Here is a 26,414-nt window from a genome sequence, read left to right as displayed (position 1 = left end):
TTCCCCTTTGGCTATTTCTGTCTTTTTCTCATTTTTCTATATGAACATACCCTTTCTTCATTGAAACTACTTTATAATGTAATAGTCATGTTCTTCTCTTTGAACTAGATATTTCTCCCTTTTTTAGTCCCTTGTTTTGACTTACAGTTCATCTGTTATTCATTTTTTATCATTTTTATGCTCTTCAGGTGTATTTCTATGGGTACACCTCCTATTCTCTAGGAATCAAAATCTGAGCTCATAGCCATGTTTGTCCCTACAAAGTGGATATTTTCTCCTTTTACCACCCTCTATTCCAAGCCCTAGTTCATAATTTAAATACTTTTTGACAGATTTCACACAAATCAAATGTGTTTCCATGTGAACATATCATTTTTTCTTCGAAATCATGGTTTGACCTTGTATTCTTGATTTTTCCCTTCTCTCAAAAATTTTGTGTTTTCTTAACATATCATTTTGATGCACGAAATGGTTAAGAGCAGATTTTAGAGCTATTTTTTGAAAAGAAGAAGAGCTCGAGAGGCCATCAAAGACCAAATTTTCATGCAAAATCAAATGATTTCAAATCAATTACCTGGAGTTTTCATAGATGGAGTTCAATGCCAAGAAGCAAACGCAAGTCTCACTTCATCAATCAGAGTCTATTTGACCCCCCATTTAATCCGCACAAGATTTTTCATTATGAAGCAACTATATATTCTAGGAGCCGCAAAGTATGTCACAGTGGCCAAATTTATAGATTTTGACGTCACAAGTCAACCGTTTAGATGGATCTCAAATCCGAGCATGTTTGCCCTTTAAAAAGTGAAAAATCCACTTGGCCAGAAGTGTGAAGACAAAAACTTGAACTAGATTTTTAAAGCCAAGATTTAAGCTTGTTTTGGCTTAGTTGGAATGAAGAGGCACAAATTATAAAACATGGGGGAAGGGGGGGGGAGGTAGGTGCCATTTGTTTCGATGCCCCTTCCATGATTAACATAATCATTTTTTATTGCTGCAACCATGTGAGAAATGATCAGGGATGTGATCTCAACCATTTTTTTGCTCTTCATTGCTTTAAGAATGACTAGATTTGATGCACTATTTAGTAAGATCTCATTTTAGTATTTCTCTCTCCTCTCTCTTGTGTCCTTTTGTGGACTGTTCTTATGGATCAATGTAAAAGAGATGGGGATGGCCTGAGATACACATTTTTTGTCAAATGATAATCCGCGGAGTGGAAAGACACATGAATCGGAGTTGAACGGATTATCAATAGTCATGGAAGAGTGTCAATGAGACGTCAAAAAAAGTGTGTCATAATGAGTGATTTTATGAGAAAAATATAGATTTTACTAGAAAAATATAGATTTTACCGTTTTATGATGGATTCTTGTTTGAAATGGTTAGTAATGCTTGGATTTGATTGCCAATTCTCTATCTACTTAGTCATGTTGAAAGAATCATGAAAAAATTAGTCATATAATAATTGTATGCAAAACACCCAAAACCTGAGACTAGGTGATTTTAGGAAAAATATACACTTTTTGAATTTTGTGTGCATTTGCGGTTCCTATAAAATGAAACATGCTAAGAAAATCATTTCTTATAAACATAGAGGAGGATGTTAGCAAAGCTTCCATAGAGCATGTTCAAGTATAGTATGCAACTATACACATAAAAAAAGAGAGTGAAAAGGTCCTTGAATCCAAAGCTAATCATGTTTGATCTTATATTGACTAGAATCAAACCGCTAACACCATATTAGAAAATTTGAAAATTTCCCAAGTCTCAATTTGAAATAAGTGATAAATATTTGACCACATGACTAAATCTTGATCCATATTTGAATGTGGGATTTGGAAAGGTAGCTTATATAGCATTTAGGGTAGACTCCATCTTTAAGTAAGACAACAATATTTGACCACGTGGTCAAATAATAAAGGTATTGGGGATTCCCATAGTGCATGAAAACTACCAAATTCCCTAATATAGTGTTCACTACTTGGCTTCTATTATAAACGAGTCAAAGAAACCTTTTTAAATCCTCCTTTTGTTCATGTTTGGTCTGAGTTATTGTGTGTAAGCACTTGATTTGAAGTCCTTTTGGTGAATGTTTAATGGAATTTGTTTCAAGCAAAATAGTTTAATTTGTTGACTTTGTAAGTAGAATGGTGGCTCTTACATTTAGTACTATTAAGGGCTATTGACTTTGAATGATTGAAATTATCTTATTTATTATGTATTTAAGTGTGTGAGTAAGGTATGGTCACGCTTTGTTTTGAGAATAAAATTTTAGCTAACTAGTACCAGGATTGTCATTTGTATAAAAGAGGAAAAAGTGATTCTAGTATCACATAGTCAACAACTAATTTAGACATGTTTTGATCTATGAAAAGGTGTAAAGAAGTAGGGGAGGGAAGTATCATATTCACGAAATCCCTATTGTTGGTCATGGAGGAGAAGTAAGTGAGAACTTGGAGACCCCTTTCACATGGGAAGGTATGTAACAATGTTAGTAATAGGCTATAAAGTGGATAATAGGGAAAATAGCAAATAACATCTCTTGTGGATAAAGATGAGTATTTAAAACATGATAATAATGGTTGCAGAAAGGAGCTAGTAGTCTATATGTATCTAGAAGGAAAAAATTATAGAAGACTAAGTGATGAAGACTACTACAGCTCATGACACTAGCCTCCAAAAGCTAAAAGTAAGTAACCTACAAAGAAAAAGAAAGTCTTGTTCCCTCCACTTTCTAGTTATCTTTCTTCTCTTCTCTCTTTCCCAAAATTTTTGTTTCTTCTTGTAGCACAAGAGATTCAAAAGAGGCTATGTTAGAAGCATATATTTTCTAGATAGAACCACATATGTTTCTTGCATTATAAAACCTTGAGAGATTGTGTGTTTCTTACATTTTATGTATCACAATTGATGATAACAGAGGATAATATTCCAATGCTAGATTTCCCTACTTGAGTTTTTGTTTCAAGATGACCAAGGGGATCTCAATATACTCATGATTGTGTTCGTAGGCCTCCTTTATATGCCAGGGAATAGCTCACTAGTGGTTGCCAATGCTAATGTTTGAGTTCCATCAACATTGTCTTTATGAGCAACTATTTTTCTCCTTCTATGTGAAGAAGATGAGGATCTTGATTCTTTGTTAGCAATAGATAATGATGTGGAAGTTGCTAGCCTAAAGTGTAACTAATCATGGCTTAGACTTTACACCAATAGTCTAGGGGATTCAACCAAGCCTCACAATCATTTCTTTAGTTTACTATAAGAAAGAGTGTGTTGATCAATAGTGTGTTTCTAAGAGCTGCAATGTTTGCACTATTAAAGTATCTATTTTGACCATTTTGTAGGTTAAATATAGAGGAAAAGCATGAGTTTGCTAGTTGATTGTAATAGGTCTATGAGCAACAACACCTTATTCAGGGAAATTTGAAAGTAAATCTCAAACATGTCATAACTCCTATGTGGAGGGCTCAAAGGGTTGGTAAAGACTACCTTCAACTTATTCATATAAGAAATTAATGTTATTCTTATTGTGTTTTTAGATGGACCCTTGTATGCTACTATCTCCATTTGTCCTTGGAAGTCTCTTTGTATCTTGAAAGGCTGTGGAAATATTCGAGCCTTGAACACATGCACAAAATTGCAAAGGTTAATAGCTAAGAAGCCATTGATGTAGAGATTCATATGTAAAGGTCAAAGTAAAGGATCCTATTATGTAGAGGTCTATCTTGGGTAAGTTACTCATGAATATACGTGTGCATCAAATGGGTTGAAAATAAGGTATTTTAAAAATACCATTTTTATACATTTTTTACATATAGAAGGGTGTAATATAAAGGGATTATTTACAGATTGAATAGGAAAGGATTATATTTTATGCAAGAAAGATTCAGATATAAGGATATTTATGAATAGACCTTGAACGCACATGATGTAGAGGATACTCATATTGTAACTTCCCCGAGAGGGTGTGAGAGGTCAATTGTCTCAAAAGATAACAAGAGGTGGGCTCTTAAACACAATTGATGTAGCAAGCTAGGCTATTAATATAGCTAAGGCACTTTTAGTAGGGATCTTGTATAAAGATTAGATAAGGAGTATGCTTTGTAGAGTAGTGGTAGTAGAATTATTAGCTTTTGTGTGAGTCTCTGCATGCTTGATGGGCTAGGCACATTTGTTAGTATTTTAGGCATATTATTGACTTGATATTTTATACCAAATTGGCTAAGTTTACTAGCATTTAATGTTAGCCATCTATAGTTATCGTCATTCTTCAAGTGGACTTCCATTGGAGAGAGGAGTTAGTGCCACTGCCCATGTAGCTAGTGACTCGCTCTTGCAAGTGAGTGTGGTATATGGATTCCATTTCCCAAGCACATCTTTGAGTTCTCTTCTTGTGCAATGTTCTTCTATTTTCTTTATCTTTTGTCTTGTGTTGAGCAATTTATTTCAACATTTGTCTATGCTTCCATTCCTTCACCACTTTTGATAACAAGTTGTTGTTTGGGGAAAATCTGAGCATTCAATGGCATCGATTGATGCAATGACTAACAGATAGATGGAGAAAGACTAACCACAATGCATGTGGGCCTCTATTGGAGATTGGTTGCACTAAAGAGCGAGTTTTGTTTAAGTAGTGACAAATGATGATAGAAATCTCCTAGCACCACTACATTCTCTTTCTAGTTCACAATAGAGAAGTTGAAGCATTGTCATCAAAACTTCCTAACTTGTGTATTTTCCATGTGATGTGGATTACATGCCCATTCACTATAGCAAAGTTCCTCTAGGCCCTTTATTGAGCACTCTACTTAGAGCACTAGATAAGAACCTTCTAATTGTCCAGTCAAGAATGAAGTCATGTCAAAAGTAAGCACTTACATTTGCTAACTAATAGATCTAAATGCATGTAGTTAGTGCTTGCTTGAACAAAAGCTAAGGATTAGGATTTGTAATGTTAGTTGTTGGAATCAAGTCTAGGAGATTACATGGAGGATGAGCATGTCCTATCATTTAAAAGGATCAATGTTGTGGCATGGTAAGGTATGGTATATTGCATTGGCTTCCAAAAATTCTTTTCTAGTAGTGGTTGTAAAATTGTTAGCTTTATGGTCATTTCTTCAAAATTCAAAAGAAAAACACTTTGCTCATCATATTGTGAGACTTTTACCTTCCTTTGAAGAGTTTTTTACAATAAAACTTTTATTGATTAGGCATGTTTTGACTTGATTGGTTGCACCTGCATGGATGAATACCAGTAATTCAACCCTTTGTATATTCTAGATGCCGCTGTCAACTAAGAGGAAGTCTCTTGTACAAGTAATGTCCATAAGTCCCTTTTTAGTTTTGAAGGTAAAAAGAAATGGCAATAATAGTTAATTAGCTCTCATATGGTAAGATATTTTTGTTCAGTCTATTTACTCACTTTCATGTGCGATGTGTGGGATATAGGCAATATCTACTCAATAAGGTTTAGCCTTTTGATCGAGCTCCTTGCTCAAATGGATCGTGAAACATTGATGAAGGGTGCCCATGAGTGCGAGCAACTAGAGCAAGAAGATGAAGACATTCAAGATATTTTGCATGTTTCCATTCTAAAGGTCAAGAGAAAGCTCCTAAACCTGCCCTAGATGACCTAATTGGTGACTACCACTATGGATTACTGGAGAGAAGAAACTACTTGTCAACTCTAGAATAAGAGGAATGAGACAAGAGTCACAATTTTTTTTGTGGTTTCAATATACAGCTTTCAAATGAGAGGAAGACTCTTGTACTAATGGCCATAGGACATTTTTCAAGTTTAAAGGTAATTGAACCTAGCAGTAGTAGTTTATTAGCTTTCATATGTTAACATACATATGTTTAATCTATTTACTCATTTGCATATGTAATTTGTGGAATCTAAATAATATTTGGAAATTTTAGCTCGCTAAAATGGATATTGAAACATTGATGAAGTATACCAATGAGTGCAATGAGTTGGAGGAAGAAGACAAAGGCATTCAACATGTTGTATCTATCCCTTCTAATGGTCAAGAGCAAGCTTCTGAAGCTACTTTGATGATGTAGCTAGTGACTATTGTTGTGGACTACTAGAAAAAGGAATCCAAATAAAACTCATATTTATAATTTGCTTTCCGATTCCCAAGTTTCCATAACTAAGAAATGTTCCATTTTTCCTATTTATGTGTATTTTTAACTAGGGAATTGATAGGGACTTGGCTTGTTTTTCTTTGCTATGTAGGGAATGATTACATGTTCTTTCTAAAGCTTCTACAATTTCTTCCTTCTATAAAATTTTCCTCTCTAATTCTGATCAACTACCCCCAATTTGTAAATAGCACCAATCTTAGAAGATTTGCCCTCTCAATCAAGCAGACTCCTCTCTAATGAAGAGTCTCCCTATTTAGTAGCCAACCTTGAAAACAATTAGCATCTCGTCTCACAACCACTTTCTACAATGGTGAGCTTCAATTATGCCCTCGCCTCTTTAGAATCACACAATAGATAGGTATCAAACACCATGATAGCAATTAGTCTGAGCTTCCAATCAAGAAACCGCCCCTAATGATTGAATTCAATCACCTCCCCCTAAAGCATTGTTGCTACATATTATATCCACTTAGACAATTCTACACTTGTCATGCCCTCCCCCCTATGTTGATAGTCTATTTTTTATAAATAAAGTAGTCGTAACTCTTTTTCATGTAAGCAATGCTACTTGGAAAATCATGACATGGAACCTAGGAATCACCACCTTAGAATGCATGATTGCAACCCTTAAAACCTCCTCCACACATGCTAAATGAAATAGTGATCACACCCTCTCCTCATGCATGCAGTCATGGAACTATTGTAGATGGCACCATCATCTACTATTTGATCATAATACTCCCACGTTGAAGCTCCTCCACCAATGAAATTTCTATTTGATCATAATGAAGCTTGGAAAGTGATGCGATTCTCCTATCTCAACATGCACTCACACTTTTTCATGCAAAGGAGTGTTCGAAGCACAAAGATCCTCTTTTCATTACATAACTTTGAAGAAAAATTTGAATGATAATACCATCAATTGTCCACTCATGGATAGGAAAATGGAATTGAATAGTTACATGTTGCTATTGGCATACCAAGGCATGCTTTCTTCACCTCTTCTTTGATTTTATTTAGGGTAGATCTACAATTAGCCAAAAATTGTGTAGTAACAACTCTCATCTTATCCAACCTTCTCACCCATGAAGGGAGAACTCCAAGTGAGAGCATAAGCAAGCAAAAGTAATGAAGCTATGAGCTATGGTAGATGGAGCAAGAGATCAAGAGATAGAGACTCAAGATATGGGAACTCCAATAGTCACAATATGTGATTGGCTTCCCTTATTCTATTAGTCTCATTGAAAGAATAAAGAATGGAGTGACAATGATGGGACCCACCACTTGCAGTGTATAGGTATGTTGTCAGTGTATTAATACACTGGTGGCATGGGAACATGCACCTTTATCCCTTGCAACTTTCCACTTTAAGAAAAATATATCCCTAGTGAGAAGAGTACAATTAAAAAATAACAAAGTATAAATGTACATAAAGTACAAAAGGATAAGCAAAGACCTCATCTCATCCAATGCCCATCAACTTTCAAAGAAAGAAAAAATGCTACAGTGATAGATCTTTAGTGAGCACATCTACAAGATTTTGGTTAGTTGAGATCTTGTGATAAGATCGATGGACTTATCATCAACGACCTCTCTAATAAAGTGATAGCGCAACTTTGTGTGATTCATCTTCACATGGAAGATCGGATTCTTGGCCCAATTGAATAGATAGCACTCATAGAATTGGAATTCAATGTACAAACCACATCAATAATACGAAGGTTTATGGCTAAATCGCTTAACCAGAGCACCTCTAGTAAAAGTGAAGACATAGCTAGAGATTGACTTCCTACTATGTGCATGTCATACATAATTAGAGTGAATGTACCCCATGATTCATGTATCCTAATAATCATTACACATGCATATATATGCAATGTCTTTAAGGTACCTCATAATACCCTTCACAACATTCCAATGCCATTTACTAGGTGTATCTATATAGTGTGCAATAGGTCCCACTAAAAATGCTATGTCAGGACAAGTGGCTATCATGGCATACATCAACCTACTCAATGTGGATGCATAAGGAATATTGGCTATCTTAGCCTTTTAATCATCAAATTACAAATAATTAGGTTGACTAATCTTCACGTGAGAAGGCAAAGGATAGCCAATAGGATCAACATCTTGCATATTAAAGAACTTGAGAACATTTTGGATATACTGCTTCTGTAGACAAGTAAAGGAGCCTAGAGTGATTGCACGTGATGAACATCCGGAGAATATGTGAGGTCTATCCCATATTCTTCATCGAATAGCTCTTCTTGAGCTTACCTTTTAAGGCATCTAGGTCATCATGAGCACTCCTAGCAATCAACATATCATCCACACAAAGTACCAAAATCATAAGGTTGCTGTCATGGGCCTTCTTCATGTATAGAAAGGAATCCATATCACTGCAGTTATATCTCTATGAATACATAAAAGTATCAAACTTGTGATACCATTCCCTAGGTGTGTGCTTAAAAAGCTCTTTCTCAAATTGCACACTAGGTGCTCCCTGCCTTTTTTCTCAAAGTCCTTAGTCTACTATAAATAAATATCATCATGCAAGTCCCCAATATGTAAGAAAGCCATCTTCACATCCATTTGATAGAGATCCAAATATAGCTGCACAAACAAAGCCAAAACTAAGTGTAGTGTAGTCATCTTGACTAATAAAAAAGCTTGTTGATGTTACAAGATAGATTTTCTTGCAAGAGAATTCCCTTTTCCTTGGTGTTCCTCTTGGGGCTCCATGTTTTTGGTGCACAGTCGGGGAAACTTGCCATCAATAAGCACCAAAAGAGGCTGAAAATGAAGGAAATGGCATTGGCAAGAAGAGAAGAATTCAATGGATGTTTGTAAAGTTCCTTCTTCCACTGAAGAGTTGTAATTTCTCATAATCAAAGCCACTTTCCACAAGAAGGTCATCCCACAATGGCGGAAACACATCACCATTATGATGCATGCTCTATGTGGTGGACAGTTTCCTCTTCCTGATGAAGCATCAAAAACTTGCATCTTGGTGGCAAACTGTTTGGGAATAAACTGAAGAGTAGAAACAGAGAGAATGACCATACATGGAAGATTTGGCATTCATTGAGAAGTTTCCAGACATCATCAAGTGGGATATTGTGAAGAAGCTTCACGAGTCTTGGTCTGTGGAGGTTCACAAAGACAAGAAGAAAAAGAGTTGGAATTTGTTCGTAGATGCTCAACAGCAAGATACATGGGATGCTTGGTGCACTGATAATCTTCTGTTTATCCAATTAGCAACCCACTGGAAGTTGGTAGACAGAGTGTTCTTTACAACATACACTGTTGAAACCATCAGAAGATAGCATTACTATGATGATGGCACCACCACAATGCTTAGACGTATGCATTTTGACACCTTCAAAACCGAATACCTTCCTTTGTACAGTGGCATGAACGCAGAATTCAGAGACATTGAAAAGGAAGAAGTAGAAGAAATGTTGGCAAGACAGTCTTCCAGAGATTGAAGCCTTCTGTTAACCCTCTGTGGAGCACTAACAACATAGTGGAGCAAACCCCCTGATGAATGACACAATAAAGAGGCAAGCATTAGAACGAGTCCAGAGGTTCGTGAGAAGAGAGAAAGCAAAAATCAAAGCTGAGAACGAGCTCGCAGCAGAAGCTGCCTTTGACGCCCTTGCAGAACTCTTTACAGAAGTCCCAATGGCACATCAAGCCCTTCCTCCTCCTGCTGGAGGTCCACTTCCAAGCCAGATCCGTCCTGGAAATATTGATGACAGGCCAGCGAATGTAGTCCTGTTGCCAGTTTTTAAGGAAGAGTACAATGAAGACCCCGATCTTCATGTAGCAGAGTTTATGGTAGCATGTGTGGCTAACAATGCCAGAACCCCTAAGCATTGGTTAGCAATATTCCCCGCCACTTTCAAGGGCGCGGTGTTTCAGCGGTATGAGAGACAAGCAGCAGGAATTTTTAGCACATGGGATGACCTGAAGTTGGCCTTCCTCACTAAATTCAGGCGTGAAGGTTTTGAAGAGCGGATGAGAGAGGAATTTATGAACCTAAGCCAGTCCTTTGGAGAAAGAGTAGAAGCTTATGTCTCATGAATGGAATCCATCCTGAAGAGATGGACTAACCATAATCTAGATGATGGCATTCAGAAGGGGGTGTTTCTCAGAGGATTACAACCAGAAGTCTGTAAGTTTGTGGAGCTGCAAAGACCAGCCACACTGCAAGCTGCAACAGAAGGTGCAAGACAGTACGATGAAGTGGCCTACCTCCTCTGATGCCAGGAATGATGTACCCACCAAATGCAGTCCCAGGGACAGTCCCCTACCCCTACCAACAGATGCCCCCAATATCACAGTACAGTGCACCAAATCCACAGTGGCCACAATCCATGCCTCAAATGATGGTTCAAACACAACAACAATGGTCCCAACCAATTTTCCCAATGCCAAATTAGCAGCAACAGTGGAACCCTACCAACTGGAGCCAACAGCCAACAGTTCAAACAGGAGCTCTAAATCAGAACCAGAACAGAGACCCCTCTGCACCAGCCCAACCTGTTTATGCAGTGATTACAGAGACTCCTCAAAACCCTACTGCTAGTACCTCAGGAGGAGAAAGCTTGAAGGATTATTTATCCAACTCAGTTGCAAATATAAAAAAGGAGTTGATGGATGTGATTACAGAGCAGCTACAGACGCTGAAAGTGAATACTGCTAGCATATCCAACGTTGCAGGAGCAGGAAGAGATGTGATGCGGTCAAATACTTGGTGTGGTAAGTTTCATCAAGCAGGCCATTTAGCCACTGAATGTACACGAAAACCAACCATCCCTGGAGCTTTCTGTTCCTACTGTTTACGGAAGAACCATACAGAGGACATTTGCTCTCTGAAGGAGATGCATGATAGGAGAAGGAAGGAGGAAGACGCAAGATTCAACTTGCTGGAATCCAAAATGACAACACAGGATATTGGACCCAAGCTTAGAGAGTTTGGTCCTAATTTTGGACCCATAAGATTTCCCTCCCAAAGTTACAGAGGAAGACAGTCTGGCGGTGGTCAGAGATCAGAAGTAGAGTGTTACAGATGCAGAGAAAAAGGACACATTTTACCAAATTGTCCAAATCCCAGAAGGTCAGTGGATTACAAGCCCTTATGCAGTCGATGCAAAGGAGAAGGCCATACTGCAAAAGACTGTCCAAGCCCAGCCCCAGTGAAAAATAGTGCTACTGATAGTCCGGCCAAGGCCCAAGAGCCTACCTCCAATTTAGTGGAATTGGAAGTTGCTGCCATCACGTGTGCAAAGAAGAAGGAACCACCTATCCAGAAAGAAAATAATCCTCCTGCCAGAACAGTGAAGTTCAATCTTCCACCAGAAGAACAGAATAGAACAGAGCCTGACTGTGCCGTATAGAGCACCACAGTGCCACAGAGAGTTACAGAGACAGTTCCAGAGACAGGACCAGAGGTCCAGGAGATAGAAGAGGAGGAAGTGCCACAAGTGGCAGAAGAAGTCCCCATGATGCCTCTGTTGGAAGAAACAAGGAAAATAAAAATGGGTGTTGCCCCATTCCCTAACCGGTTAGAGAAGCCACTGGATCCTATTAAGGAATACGATCTGGTCAGAGATCTAGATACCTTTAAACCAAACCTCACATTCCGACAATTATTGATGTTGTCTCCCAGTTGCCGAAAAAGGTTCAAAAGTATACTAACAAGAAGACGTGGATTAAGGATTGCTCCCTCAATAGCAACAAAGTCCAATAAAGCTTCAGAGCCTGTAAAAGAAGTGGACGTGGCTAACGCCTTCCTAGATCCGGGTACCCCAGAGACTGGCATGTGGATAGAAGGCTGCTTCATTGCAAATGCACTGATTGATGGTGGTTCATCAGTGAACATTATGACGGATGTGACAATGAAGGATCTAGGCCTACAAGGTGTGCAACCAACCCAATGACTCATCAGACTGGCAGATCAGAGTAGAATCAAGCCTTTGGGCATTCTCCCATATGTGAAGACTACAGTGGCTGGAAGAGATTATTGGCTAACCTATCTGGTGGTGAAGCCAAACTCTTATGGTGCATCCTACCCTCTGTTACTGGGCAGACCATGGCTTTTTGAAGCCAGAGCAAGGATGGATTGGTTCAAAGGAGCCTTGACCTTGGATAGAGGACCCAACAAAGTGGTGTTGAAGCTATATGGTGTTCAAAAAGGACATGGATCCACCTCCTTGGAATTATCTTCTGACTCCCCTAATGAGGCTACAAATGGAACATCAGCAGACGAAGATGCTGTCAAACAGATCTTTCCCAAGAAAACAATGGCATGTTCCTTAACAGTGGATACTGTAAGCCAACTCCCAAAATATGCAAAGCCATTATCAATGGGTGAATACTTCCTACCTGAAATAGGAATGATTTCCAAAATCACTTCTGACAGTGAGATAGAAGCATGGATGTACTGCTCTCCCTGTTACATGGCCATAGCAGAGCCAGAGACAGAGGCAGAAGATGAAACAGAGAACCTGTTCTTCTCTTACAGAGCTCCTATAGAGCCAGAGACAGAGACAGAGACAGAGACAGAGCCAGAGACAGAGACAGAGACAGAAGAGGAAGGAGATAATATTGAAGAAGAAGGTTATGAAAGCGATATTGATGAATCTATCCCACCTGAAGAGGTTACATATGAAGAAGAAGTTCCAGAAGCATCAGAAGCAGATGAGCTCATGCTGTGGGACAGAATGGCGATGGTACCATTTGGTCTGGTAAATGGATCTTCTCATATGCAAAATCTTTATAAGAAATGGGTTAAGAAGAACAAGCCATCTTTCAATAGTGGCTCATGCCGTCCTAACCCATCTTTGCCAAAGAAAGATGATAATGATGCACCATGCCAACAAGCACCAGTCTCACAAACCCAACAGGCATCAGAGGGTCCCTGTTATGTGACATTCCTGGACGTGTCATCAGAAGATGAGTTTTCAAGCCAGGAGGTAACTAATCTTGAAACCAAACCCAAAACGGCTCTAATCCCATTTCAACATCTCACGGAGCAACCTAAGTCTCCACCAAGAGAAGAAGTTGGTTCTAGTGGGACGTCAAAAGAGGACACCACTCCCTTGAAGGAGTCGGATCTGTATCCAGAAGCAGTCCACGGGACCTTCATCCGTGAAGTAGAAGGTGAAAGGCAGTTAACCTTTGTGGATGCAGATGGCACTGAATGCCACTTGAAGGTGGGTAGCAGCCTCCCAGAAGAGGAGTTGTCAACCTTGTACAACTTGTTGAAATAGAATTTGGACGTGTTTGCATGGTCCTACAAAGACCTAAAGGGGATTGATCCCACAATATGTCAGCATCATATTGACTTGGAGCCTGATGCCAAGCCAGTACGGCAACGACATAGGCGAATGAACCCGAATTATTCCACATTGGTGAAAGCAGAGCTACTGAAGCTTCTGGAAGCCGAGTTCATCTATCCAGTGGCAAATAGTGAATGGATCTCACCTATCGTGGTGGTTCCCAAGAAGAATGGCAAGCTTCGTATATGTGTGGATTTCCGCAAGTTGAATTCCAAGATGAAGAAGGATCACTTTTCGATTCCTTTCACAGACCAACTGTTGGACACAGTGGCAGGACATGAGCTTTATTCCCTTCTGGATGGATTCAACGGATACAACCAAGTCCAAATAGCAGAAGAAGACCAATCCAAAACAACCTTCACCATAGAATGGGGGACCTACGCTTATCGAGTGATGCCATTTGGGCTCTACAATGCCCCTGCTACCTTCCAGCGAGTCATGATGGCCGCATTCCAAAATCATCTGCACGACTTTATTGAGGTGTATTTGGATGACTTTTGTGTCTATAGTTTGATCCGGGAACACTAGGGACATTTGGAACAATTCTTTGCCGGGAGTATGGGATTTCCCTCAACCCGGACAAATGCATCTTTGGGGTCTCTTTTGGAGTTCTGTTGGGCTACATTGTCTCTGCACAAGGGATATCAACAGACCCTGCAAAGATCGAAAAGATCGCAGCTCTGACAGCATCCACCAACCTCAAATAGTTGAGGGGATTCCTAGGCCATGTGGGTTACTACAGAAGGTTCATAGCTCATTTTGCAACAAAGGAAACCTCCTTGCACAAGCTTCTAAGGAAAGATGCAGAGTTTGTTTGGACGGAAGAATGTGACAAAGCCTTCAACACTCTGAAGTAGTGTCTGATTGAGGCACCTATTCTGCAGCCTCCTGATTGGACGAAGGAGTTCCATGTACACACTGATGCATCTATTGAAGGCTTAGGCGCAGTTCTCTGCCAGAAGGGCTCCTCGAAGTTGGATCAGCCCATCTATTACGCAAGCCGAAAAGTCACTGATAGGGAATGGAACTATACAATGACAGAGCTTGAGTGCTTGGCAATGGTGTTTGCCTTAGAGAAGTTTCGCCACTACCTCCTATCTACCCACTTTAAATTTTATGTGGATCACGAGGCCCTGTTCTTCCTAATGAACAAAGCGGATGTGAAAGGACGAATGATGAGATGGCTCCTTCTATTCCAGGAGTATGCAGACATTGCCAATCTGCTGGCAACCCAACAATACCCTTCTGGTATTTCTAGTCGGGAAAGGAAGAAGCTTATGTTAGAATCAGCCCCCTACACCCTGTTAAGCGGTGCACTGTATAAGAAAGGCAAAGATGAAGTGCTCAGAATATGTGTTGCAGGAGATGAGATTGGGATTGTTTTGAAGGCTTGCCATGACGAGCCATGTGGAGGCCACTTTGCAGGAGAAGCCATAGCCACGAAGGCTCTGCTAGCAGGATACTGGTGGCCTACCATCCACAAGGATGCCTATGATTATTATAAAAGATGTGATGCTTGTCAGAGAATGGGGAAACCTACCAAGTCAAGTGCCATGCCATTGCAACCTATTCTTCCTTTGAAGCCATTTGAGAAGTGGGGCATCGACTTCGTAGGCCCAATCGATCCTCTTACCAGAAGGAAATAGAACAGATATATCCTCGTATGTACGGATTATGTCACAAAGTGGTGTGAAGCTAAAGCCCTAAAGCGGGACGATGGTAACAGCGTGGCCCTGTTCATGTACGAAAATATCATCACCCGTTTTGGCAGTCCCCTAGAGCTGATAAGTGACAGAGGCACTCATTTCATTAATAAATTCATGGAAGAGTTGACAGAGCTATATAAGATCCGCCATCGCAAGTCCACTCCTTATTACCCTAGAGCCAACGGCCAAGTCGAAGTCATGAATCACATCCTTTGCTCTATTCTGACAAGAACAATTGCCACACATCGTCATGATTGGGATGATCGACTTACAGAGGCCCTCTAGGCGTATAGAACCTCCCACAAAGCAGCAACAGGACAGACACCCTTCCAGCTGGTGTATGGTACAGAAGCTGTTTTCCTTGTTGAACTAGAATTACCCTCTTTGAGAGTGGCTATCAAAGAGCGTTTGGGGGACGATGATTCACTGCAACGCCGTCTTCTGTACCTGGAATGTTTGCACGAAACTCGCAGGATGGCTCTATAGTGCATGGAAGCCACGCAAGCTCGACATAAGGCTTACCATGACAGCTTCATTAAGCACAAGGAGTTCAAAGAAGGTGATTTGGTCCTATCCTATGATTCACGATTTGGCAAGCTTCAACAGCAGTGGATGGGCCCATATAAGGTACTTGCTGTCAACCCTAATGGATTTGTCCAAGTGCAGACCATTGATGCCTCTGATGATCCCTTCCTGATCAATGGATATCGCCTGAAAAAGTACTTCCCTCCTTGGAGATCTTGACAATCATGGTCACCTGATCCTTTCCCTCGTTAGCATGGCACTGTACTTCTTATGATGCTACTTCTGATAGCCGTTCTTCAACCACTGATAAGGTGGACGCAACCCTCTGTCCCCTCAGCTCCACCTTCCAGCCTTGATCTCTTATCCTCGATTTTCCACCAGCAATAGTGGCGAGGTGGGTTCTGACAAATGGTATTTCTACCATTCCCTTGCTTAAATAGAAAAAAAGAAAAAAGAAAAAAACAATATACATATCGGTCATGGGAGAAAAGGACTTAGGTCCCTGTCATGCCGACCTATTCTTCGAGAAAAGGTGGAAACACCCTCGGGAGTAGGAGAAAAAGAGAAAAAAAAAACATAAACAAGACCGTTTTAAAAAAAAACTGTTATGGGAAAAAAGGAAGCAATTCCCTGTCATAACAGGCCTCGCTCCAAGAAAAGATGTTTAACACCCTTGGGCGAGAAGCTGGCTGTGGAAAAGGTGGCAACACCTATCATTCCAAAAAGTGGATTCATTAGTTGATATCCCCAGGATTTAGTTCCGAAGCTACCTCCCTTGGTACGCTGTCGTATTGCTGCGCATTCGAGGCATGAAAACCACCCAAAAGTTGTGCGTGTGATTTGATACTTTGTACATACTTAGTTGTTGTGTTTACATTTATTTTCTACATATGAGTATAGTGAGGAGGAGTTGGAGGCATAGTGGTGAGCAAGATGAGATGCTTTCAGCCTATGTTGAGCAAGGTCAAGTGGAAAGCAGTTTATTGTGTTACAAACAAATGCAAGATGAAGGTTGTATTCTTTGCAAGGCAATATTTGTCCTTAGCCTGCAGGCATGCATAGTAGTCATAGAGAAGATGACATTACTAGACATTAGACAAGCAAAGATGACACAAATGCATTGAAGGATGTGTTGGATGATGGGGCTTCACCAAAAGCAGCTGATTATGATAACAAAATTGCATTACATCTTGTCGCTAGTGAGGGACATTGCTCAATAGTGGAGTTGCTACTTCAGTATAATGCTCTTGACAATCCAACGGACCGTTGGGATAGAACAAGTGTTATGCAACATGGCTGATGCAACACTTCAACTTATAGATCATACATCTCGGCTTCTTTGCGAGCATTACGATATGCACGAGAAGTTGAAACCGCTTTTCTGCATGTGATATGCTATAAAAGGAAGAGTGGTTTAAAAAAAAGGGGATTGTGAATAGTGAACGGTAAGAAAAACAAAAAGGCTATTTTGGGGGGGGAAAGGAGATTCGAAAGGAAGGGAAGAGCGTGGGAAAAAGAAGGCGACTGAGGAAAGAAGGAGAAGGCCAATCGAGAGGAAGAAGCTAACCAGGGTGGATCTCTGTTTATGGGTTGCATATTGGACAGTTTCATAAACTGTGATGGTCAAAGAGAGAACCAAGATTTGGGGTGGATTGTTCTACAAATCCTAAGTCATTGAAAAGCACGCCTATCAATTCCTTATCTACTAGTTCAGTGGAATCCTGTTTTGGAGGGGAAGATGAGGATGAAGGCGGATCTGATCTTGTTTGTGGGCCTTGGTTGAGGCAACAGTATTTTTGACACAAAATCCATCTAATCGAGGGTCGTTTTGCCCCAACGATGCCAAGCACTAAAGTGTTTCAATTCTGAAAATCAAGGAGCTGCCTATACCCAAGCGCAATAAACAGCTAGAATCTCTCATCGAGATGTAGAAAAAGGCATTTGCAGCTGGTTTTCTCCATTGTTAGTTTTTGTTCTAAAGGATCCAGAATCCTACCAATTGGAATGCCAAGTAAGAGGACATGCTAGCAAACTCACAATGGAATACAAGGCATGAATGTCTCTGGAGGCAGTTTGATTGCACCTTTTTCACATTGACGTCATCTGGGCTAGGTGGCAGACTTCTAGTTGACCTGATTGGATCTGAAAATTCCGGCCATAGGGAAGATTTAGGTGGCAAACTCCTTGTTGATTTAAACTCTAATCCAAGCTGAACTGAAAATTCCTTCCACTGGGAAGATCAAGATCTTTATGTTGATCTGCCTTTCTCCCCCCTGGGCGAGAGTGGGGATGAGAAGGCTCAAAGTGTCTTTGAGGAGCAGGCATTGAGCATGGAAAGAGGAAGAACTGCGGTACTGAATCCTAAAGCTGCTGGAGCAATGCCATCTTTTTCAGCAGACAGGAAAGGTTACTCAAGATTTTCTAACATGTGTCAGTAATTTGCAAAGTATATGTGTTAGACTTGAAGATGATAATGCTGTGTTGGGCTGTGAGATATGTTGTCCTAGTACTGCAGTCAACTGCTTGTTTCCAAGGACTTGAGGTCGAGCACTAATGAGAGGAGGTATCTGATACACTGTACGCTTCGGAATTACTAAGCTATGCTCGATTAAAAGAATGGCTTCTACCCATCAACAACAGAAATTCTGACGATACGCTTTGTGTCTAGCGGCTCTATTGAACATATGGAGGTAGGGGAATTCTATAAGCTTTTGGAATACGCTCGGACAGACGCAAAGTAGTTTTAATAGGGAATAGGCTTCACGACATTTAAAATTGTGCTTTTGGGATCTTCAAAATGGTAACCAGCAGAGTCAGTCGAAACTTCGGCCTCAGCAGTGAATGAGCAGATTGCTGAATTTAGAGTGGCGTTCAGTTTGTTCGACAAAAACAAGAACAGAAGCATTACCATAAAAGAATTGGAAACTGTGATGTAATTCCTTGACCAGAATCCAATGGAGGCTGTTCTGCAAATGTTTCTTCAACGTAGTTGAAGATGTTACACACAAGAGGACTTCAAGTTAGCAAGCACACCTAAGGTCCGCATGAGGAACTGCAATCAACCAGGCTAAAATTACGGAACTATAACATCAAAGATTATGCATAATCAGTGGCTGTCTTATACAATGGTTGATGTACAGGTGCATGGAGAGGTTACAAAGCATTCAGAGCTGAGTTGGATGATATGAATGTGACGATTGTAGTCCTACTATGTTAGTCAATACTGTATCTACAGTATAAAAGGCTTTGTGCCTGTCAACCGTATACTATTTCCAACACTCCAGGCTGTAAACTAGCTGGTCCCATGCAGTAGCTTATGTATGGTACTGTTTGCTACAACAGGCTCTGCATTTGGTGTTATCTACTACATATTCAGTCATGTACAAACTACTTGGAACATTCGCTGATTTCACCTTATTTGTTGCTACAAAGTTTTGTTTTGTGTTTCTTATAGACTGGAAAAGGGCTACTAGCTCAACTGGTCACTGTTAAAATAGTGACAACAGCTTTGTACAAAGATTCTTTCATCTTCGCATCTTTGCTGATCTTCTATCCAGAAATTTATCAAAGTCTTCTGAAGACGCGACATTGCTTTCACAAACCCTTCGACATCTTTGGTGAACCCGACGTGAAAGCATCGCAGAAATTTCAGGATGGGAGATACTTCAGCCTCTATTTCAGCCTCTTCTACAACTCCAGCTGCGTCTTCTTCAGCTCCATCAATGGCTGCTGCGTCAAGTACTTCAACAGAGGATCTAAAGCAGATTTTACAGAATATGTCCATGTATATGCAGCTCCAAAATCAGCAAACACAATTGTATATGCAGCAGCATCAACAATTGCATCAACAGCAGTTGTCTCAGCAAAGGCAACTCTATTCGGAGCAGGAGAATGCAAACAGCGCGACTAAGGCTATTGAAGCAGTTGAGAGTGAGAAGAAGCTATTTGATGGCCGTAATGTTTCAGCATATTTGAGACATATGAGATCAAGATGGGGTTTTTTGGAGTTCCAGCTGGACTTATGAGTAAGTACTTCCTTCGTCTTGTCACACCCGCTTTGAGGACAAAAGTGACTGATCTTTTTATTCAAAATACACATTGGCAAGATTTTAAGAAGGCATTGAAAGAAGAATACTTCCTTGAGGACTTTGGTATGGCTACTCGGTGATCATTCCGAGAGTGGGTCTACATGCCAAACAAAGGACTAGCTGCTTCAGAGTTGATTCGAGAATTTGAGGAGAGGTATAGTCAGCTTGATGCCATTGAACAAAGAGCATTGGATGTTGAAAAAGTTGAGCTTTTCTTGCAAGCTACAGATCCTGCTCTTCAGGAAGAGTTGGGTGAGCTTCTTGAGGATCGCACGAAGCCTATGGGTCTTAAAACTGATTGGCAAGATGCTCAAGATGCAGTCTCGACTTTGACCAAGAGGAGGATATGGAAGACTCGCCTACAGAATGGTTCTATGACACCTACACCATCATATGCTCCTATGCCTACTTTTATTCCTGTTATTTCTTCTCCTCCTCAGCCAGTTTCTTGGCCTATGTCAGTGCCTACTGTTTCCACTCCACCTATTCCTCCTGTTCCACGACCTATGCCTACACCTTCTGCTCCAAAACCATCCGCTCCATCGGTGCCTACTTCTCTTGATGACATAATCAAAGGCATAGCAGACTTGACATTGGAGTCAGTCAAAGCAGAGTTGGTGGGAAAGTTGAAGGAGCAATTTTCTTCGACTGCGTCTACTACTTCTAGTGCTCCTACTACACCTAGGAGTGATCCTACTGCACCTAGGAGAGATCGGAGATGTATTTGGTGTGATAGTACGGACCATCAGCATTGCAGAGATTGTGAATCTTTTCAGGATGCAAGGAGGAAGAATTTGGTATATTGGGGGCAAGATGGTAAGATTTGGTTGACTGAGACAGGAGCTCCACTTGCTACCAACTTTGGTAAAGGTGGAATGAAGAAGTTAGTGGATGACATGGCTGCACGTACTTCTTATGTGACAGCTAGAGGTGATGCTTCTGCATATGGAGTCCAGATTGAGAAGGGATCAGAGACTCAGTCAGCGTTATGGACTTATGCTATGGAGACTGCAAACAAGGGAAAAACTCAGCAAACTGTTTTGACTAGTGCAGGCTCTAGCATCAGATCAGAGACAGGTTGGGACTCGCATGTTGACAGGTACTCTATTTATGCTTATTTGGCTAAGTCTCATGGTGCAGATGTACTTGTTGAGGAGAAGCGTAAGAGGGATGAAGAAAATCCAAGTGCAGCTAAGAAGACTAGAGGGGGTGAGTTTGTTACTCCACCTGCTGCAGGACCGTCTTCAAGACCAGGGCCAGATCGACAGATGGAAGATGCTCAAAAGAGAGAAAAGAGGCAAGAGCCTAGAGAGAGAAAGCAGCCAGGGTTTAGATTGATGTCCGATATTGAGACATCTACAGATATGAAGAAAATCTTTAATGATAAGATACTTGGCAGTGAGGTGACTTTCACTATTTCTGAGATTTTGGGCATCTCAAAAAGAGAGTTTCAGGATCAGTTTCAGGAGGTTTTGAAGAGGAAAAGACATGCATTGTCTACCACTGATACACAGGGAGTTTTGATTGGGGAGTTGGATGAGGATGAGGATGAGGTTATGGTTGATAATGCTTCTATTTTTCCACAGGTAGAGAAGAGGGTTCAGCCTATGCATTATGCTGAAATTGATGAGCCTGTCATGATATCGCGTAGTCACTTTTCGCGGAGCCATTGGGCTAGGGCAACTATAGAGACGATGGTAAAGATTGGAGAGAAACAAGTGCCTTATGTTGCATTGGTGGATCATGGTTCAGAGATTAATCTCATAGTTCGTGGAGTTTATGAGAGTAACAGATGGCCTATGGATGTAGAGCATGGGTGGCGTATGAGAGCCGCCAATAACACTGCAGGTGATTTGTATGCTGCTTGTCCTAGTGTCAGGGTTTCTATTGGTGATGTAGAGGAGGATTTTCATTTCTTTGTGCAGGATTCATGCTCTTATCCCATAATTCTTGGTCAGCCATTCATCACAGAGATGCGCATGGAAACAAAGGTCATGGATGATGGATCTGCTTATGCACGAATTAGCAGTAAAGATGGTATGAGAGCAGTTCAGTTTATGACTGTATGTGTGAACCATGTTAGAAACAGGGATACTCTCAGAGATGTACCTTTGCCCACTGTGAGGGATTCGGGTTTTCATTAGGTACCGCCATTTCGCGAGACGACGGTGGTACAGAGGAGAGGAGATTGGAGTTCTCGCCTCCTGGCAGCGGTGTTTTCTCCTCTGGGTTTGTTGGGATTTCAGCAAACAGTTCGATGAGCTATCAGAAGACTTCTAGGTTGCCTAGAGCTGCCAGGCAGTATATATGCAGGAAGGAGAAAAATTTGAAAAATGCAGGAATTTTGGAGAATGATGAGCACATAGATGGGATGTATGACAGTGTGATTTGTGTAGATACGATGACAGAGATGGGAGATATGCTGAAAATTGATATGCTGAATTGTCACAGTAATGTATTAGTGCAGTCCCTCGACATGTTTCATGAAATTGCAGATTTTATGTCACAGATTGAGTCAGAGGCTGAGGTAACTCAGCAAAGAGTGTTGAGTGCTGAAGAAATTCAGCAAACAGAGTTTCTAGCTGGTCATGATCAGCTTTCAGAGAGACAGAGGGCTGAAAATTTTCAGCCAACAGAGTTTACTGCTGAAATATTTCAGCATTCAGAGTCGCATCTTTGCTGATCTTCTATCCAAAAATTTATCAAAGTCTTCTGAAGACGCGACATTGCTTTCACAAACCCTTCGACAACGTTGTGTCCTGTGTCTCTCTGCAGAGTGTCTAACTGTCCTCTTGCAGACGTCATGTTCCTATCTAACCCCACGTTCGATTTGATGTGGCTACCTCCCTGGGTACGCCTCTTCAACACCTGACGACGCGATCTTTATCAACAAACAATCGAGTGATGTGAGCTTTCATCCTAACCGGATAGGGAAGTGAGTATGGTTGCCCTTTGTCACCATCAACAGAGAGTGAGACAGAGGGTGGGGCGAGTGACCAGTCTTTTCCCTTCAAATCAAATGAGAGGTGAGAAGTGTGAATGAAGTGTTGCACATACGGGATGGACCTCTCAATGCACAAAGCACCATTTGTTTCTCGGCACTGCACCATAAGGCTCCCTGGCCTTCCTTCTCGCACCGTATGCCAGCACAGGGCGGGATGCATAGTTGCACCATCAAATGCGCACAAGGCATACAACCTTTGCACAAGTGACTGTGAGGATAACATCAATGGGTTTCAGGAAAGGGCTGCCCTCCTGTATCTATCAACAGAGCGTGAGACAAAGGGTGGGCTGAGCGTGACTGGAGTTTCTTCAATCAATTACCGAGAGGTGAGATTGAGGGACGTTACGACATTTGGAGTCAAGTATGTTCCCGTTTTCCTATGCACCCACGGGATGGGTCTCTACCGTCATCACAGGACACGTCACCCTGTTCTATACACTGCACTGTAAGGCTCCCTTGCCTTCCTTCTTGCACCTATGCCAGACGGGTTCGACGCACTAATCCACCATCAACTGTGCACCCTGGTATACTCCTTCTGCACCATTCCCTTGTCGATTTCTAAACCGGGTACGAGATATGGGTTTCAATCATTATTCCTCGAGTGATATTAGTCATGGGGCGAGTGATAGTTCTTTCACTCCATTTGAGTGACTGTGAGTTGAGTGCAATATTCCTCATCATCGATAAATTTTATGCGATTCCTTTAACCAACTACCTCCGTGGGTGCTGTCGCCTGGTCCCTACCATGACGGATGTGTACTGTGCAGATGCCTTGGTACCTCCTACAGCCGACTACAACAGTGGACGTGCCATCGACAATCAACTTTAATCCTCAACAACATGGGCCAAGTTTTTCTAACCCTACCACTTCTGTTTCTCCGTGACGGTCATGTTTGAAGTGTGGGGATATTAGCGGATGGTCTGCTGCATGGTCCTATGTCCCTGTTGCTTGGTTAACCCTATCCGTTAAGGTTTTAAGTGTGGGGACGCGTTCCTGCGCGTCTACATTGCATACCCCTCTGCATATGCCTCAACCTACTCATGCATGTATGCCATGCCTTGCTTTTACCCTGATGGGGTCCCTTCCCACCCACTCGTTCATTTTGCATCCACCCTTGGGGCTGTTCCCTTGCAGTTTTCCTTCATTCCCTGATTTTGCGGTCCTGTCATGTGAACGTACCCTACATTCACCGAAGTCCACATCCAACCTTATAGCCCGGTTCCTCCCTTTGAACTAACCATTTTTTCTTTTTACCTACCCCTGTTCCAGTGCACAGTTTTCGAGTTATTAATTTTTGAAGCATTTTGCGCAAATTAGCCGGTTTTCCATGTGAATGCACTTTTCTTGCTTCGGAACCGTGATCTAACATCATAGCCCTAACCATCACTTTTTCCTTGACATTTTTCATTTTTACTCGGTGTCATTCCGATGCACGGTTTGTCCAATATTAATTTTGCGGTTTTTCAAGACTTTCTCGTGCGTCTTTTTGATATTTTTTCATTGAACCTGCCCTGTTTGCATCGGAAGCCCAATTTGATTTGACAGCCATGTCCCTGTGCCTTTCTCCACCTTTTTCCTTCTTCCTCCACCCCCTTTCGACTTCTGGATTTTTAATTATTAATTTTTCAATGTGTTTTCAGACGTATTTTTGGTGTTTTTCGCATGTGAACCCCTCCTACGTCAGCCGGAACTACATTCTAACATGACAACCTTGTACCCCTCTTCCTGCGGACCTTTTTCCTTTTTACTACATGTCATTCCGGCGAAAGGTTCGTCCAATCTTAATTTCCGATTCCATTTTCGGGTCTGTTTTTTGGGTTTTTCCCATGTGATTGCATCTTATCTCAGTCAGAACTATGTTTTGATGTGATAGAATTTTCGGCCACGTCTTTCTGCACATTTTTCTTTTTTCTTGCACCTTGTTTCAAGGCACGGATCTTTTGATATTAATTTTTAATTGCGTTTTTGGACCCGTTTTTTATGTTTTTTGCACGTGAACGCCCTGCCTTTCCCTCGGAACCCCCGTTGCACATTTTCCCTGTCTTCCCCCTGTCGTCCTGCTCACTTTTTGTTTTTGTGGCATTTCGTTTTGACGTCCGGATTGGGAGATATTAATTTTTCTTTATTTTATGTGTTTGCGCGAGACTCGTCCCGTGCTTGAACGTGCCCATTTTCAATTTCCCGTGTCTCCACGCGCCCAGGTCGCGTCCATGTGATCCATACCGCCATCCCGGCGCTATTCTGATCCTGTCACGGCAAATTTTTTTACCCCGCCCCGTGCACGCGCGCGGGACGAGGGTACGCCTTTCTCTCATGGGCCCCCCACCCATTTCCTCCCTTGGGCACCCCCCCTATGGGCTCCCCTACCCCACCCCCTGGGTACCCCCCCATGGGCTCCCCTACCCCACCCCTTGGGCACCCCCCCTATGGGCCCCCCCACCCCCACCCCCACACCCTTCCCTATCCCCTCCCCCTCCCCCTCCCAACCTTCTGTCTCCCCGACCCTCCCCACCCCAACTACCTCCTTTATTCTCTCTCTCTTCCCTCCCTGCGTGCTCCTCCTCTGCTCCATCCTCCTCCTCTCCTCCCTGCTGGCCGTTGACCCTGCCTTCGCCCTCCTCCACGTGCCCCCCATCACACACATCCACCTACACCCCTATCTAAGCCCCCCTTCCCCCCCGCAACCAAACACACAATCCCACACCCCCCCCACACAAGCCCCCTTTCCCACCACAAACACCCCATCCCCACCCAAGCCCCCGGTCCTACTCTCAAACCCCATTAACCTACCTAAGCCCCCCTTCTCCCCCCACATACACACAAACCTCTCTAAGCCCCCCTTCTCCCCATACACACACCTACCCCACCTCCACCCGAGCAACCAAACACACAAAACCCCACTACCCCCTTGTAAGCCCCCTGTCCTACCTTGCAGACCCGTAGCAACCAACCCCTTCATAAACCCCTGTTCCCCCCAGAAACCCGCAGAAATCTGCAGCCCATTTTCAGTCCCCGATCACCCGCCAAGGGTGCGTCCGCACGCGTGGCTGTTCGTGCGAGTGTGCTTGTGCGTATTCGTGAGCATGTGCGGGAGCTTGTTAGCTAGTTGCTGACACGCAGCTGCCACGCAGCCTACTTCTAGGTCTTTTCCCATATTTTAATTTCAAAAACCTGCAAACCTTTTTTTTAAAAAAACACAACATTGAAATTTGAAAAATCATTCAAAAAAACACTTAAATTTCATTTAAAAAATACCGAAAAATCTAGAACAATTCCAATATTTCTGCAACAAATTGCCATATTTTTCTAAACTGAATTTTCAAGAAAAAAAAATTCAGACCATTTTAAAATTCAAAATTCTTTTAAAAATACCCAAAAAATGAACAAAAATTCATTAAAAATGGTAAAAAATTCCAAATTAATTTTCGAAAAATTTCTAAAAATTCCATTCACATTTTTACTTATTTTTGGCTTATTTTCTAAGTTGTCAAAATACTTCATTAAATCCTAAATTACTAAAAAAAATCTTTTTTAATTCAAAACACACACTGAAAAATATCAAAATAAATCCAGATATTTTTGGATTGA

The sequence above is a fragment of the Lygodium microphyllum genome, chromosome 13 (genome assembly GCF_053477565.2).
Source record: "Lygodium microphyllum isolate KBCC chromosome 13, Lygodium_microphyllum_v1.1.10, whole genome shotgun sequence".
NCBI classification, from domain to species: domain Eukaryota; kingdom Viridiplantae; phylum Streptophyta; class Polypodiopsida; order Schizaeales; family Lygodiaceae; genus Lygodium; species Lygodium microphyllum.
This window is presented reverse-complemented; position numbering follows the sequence as displayed.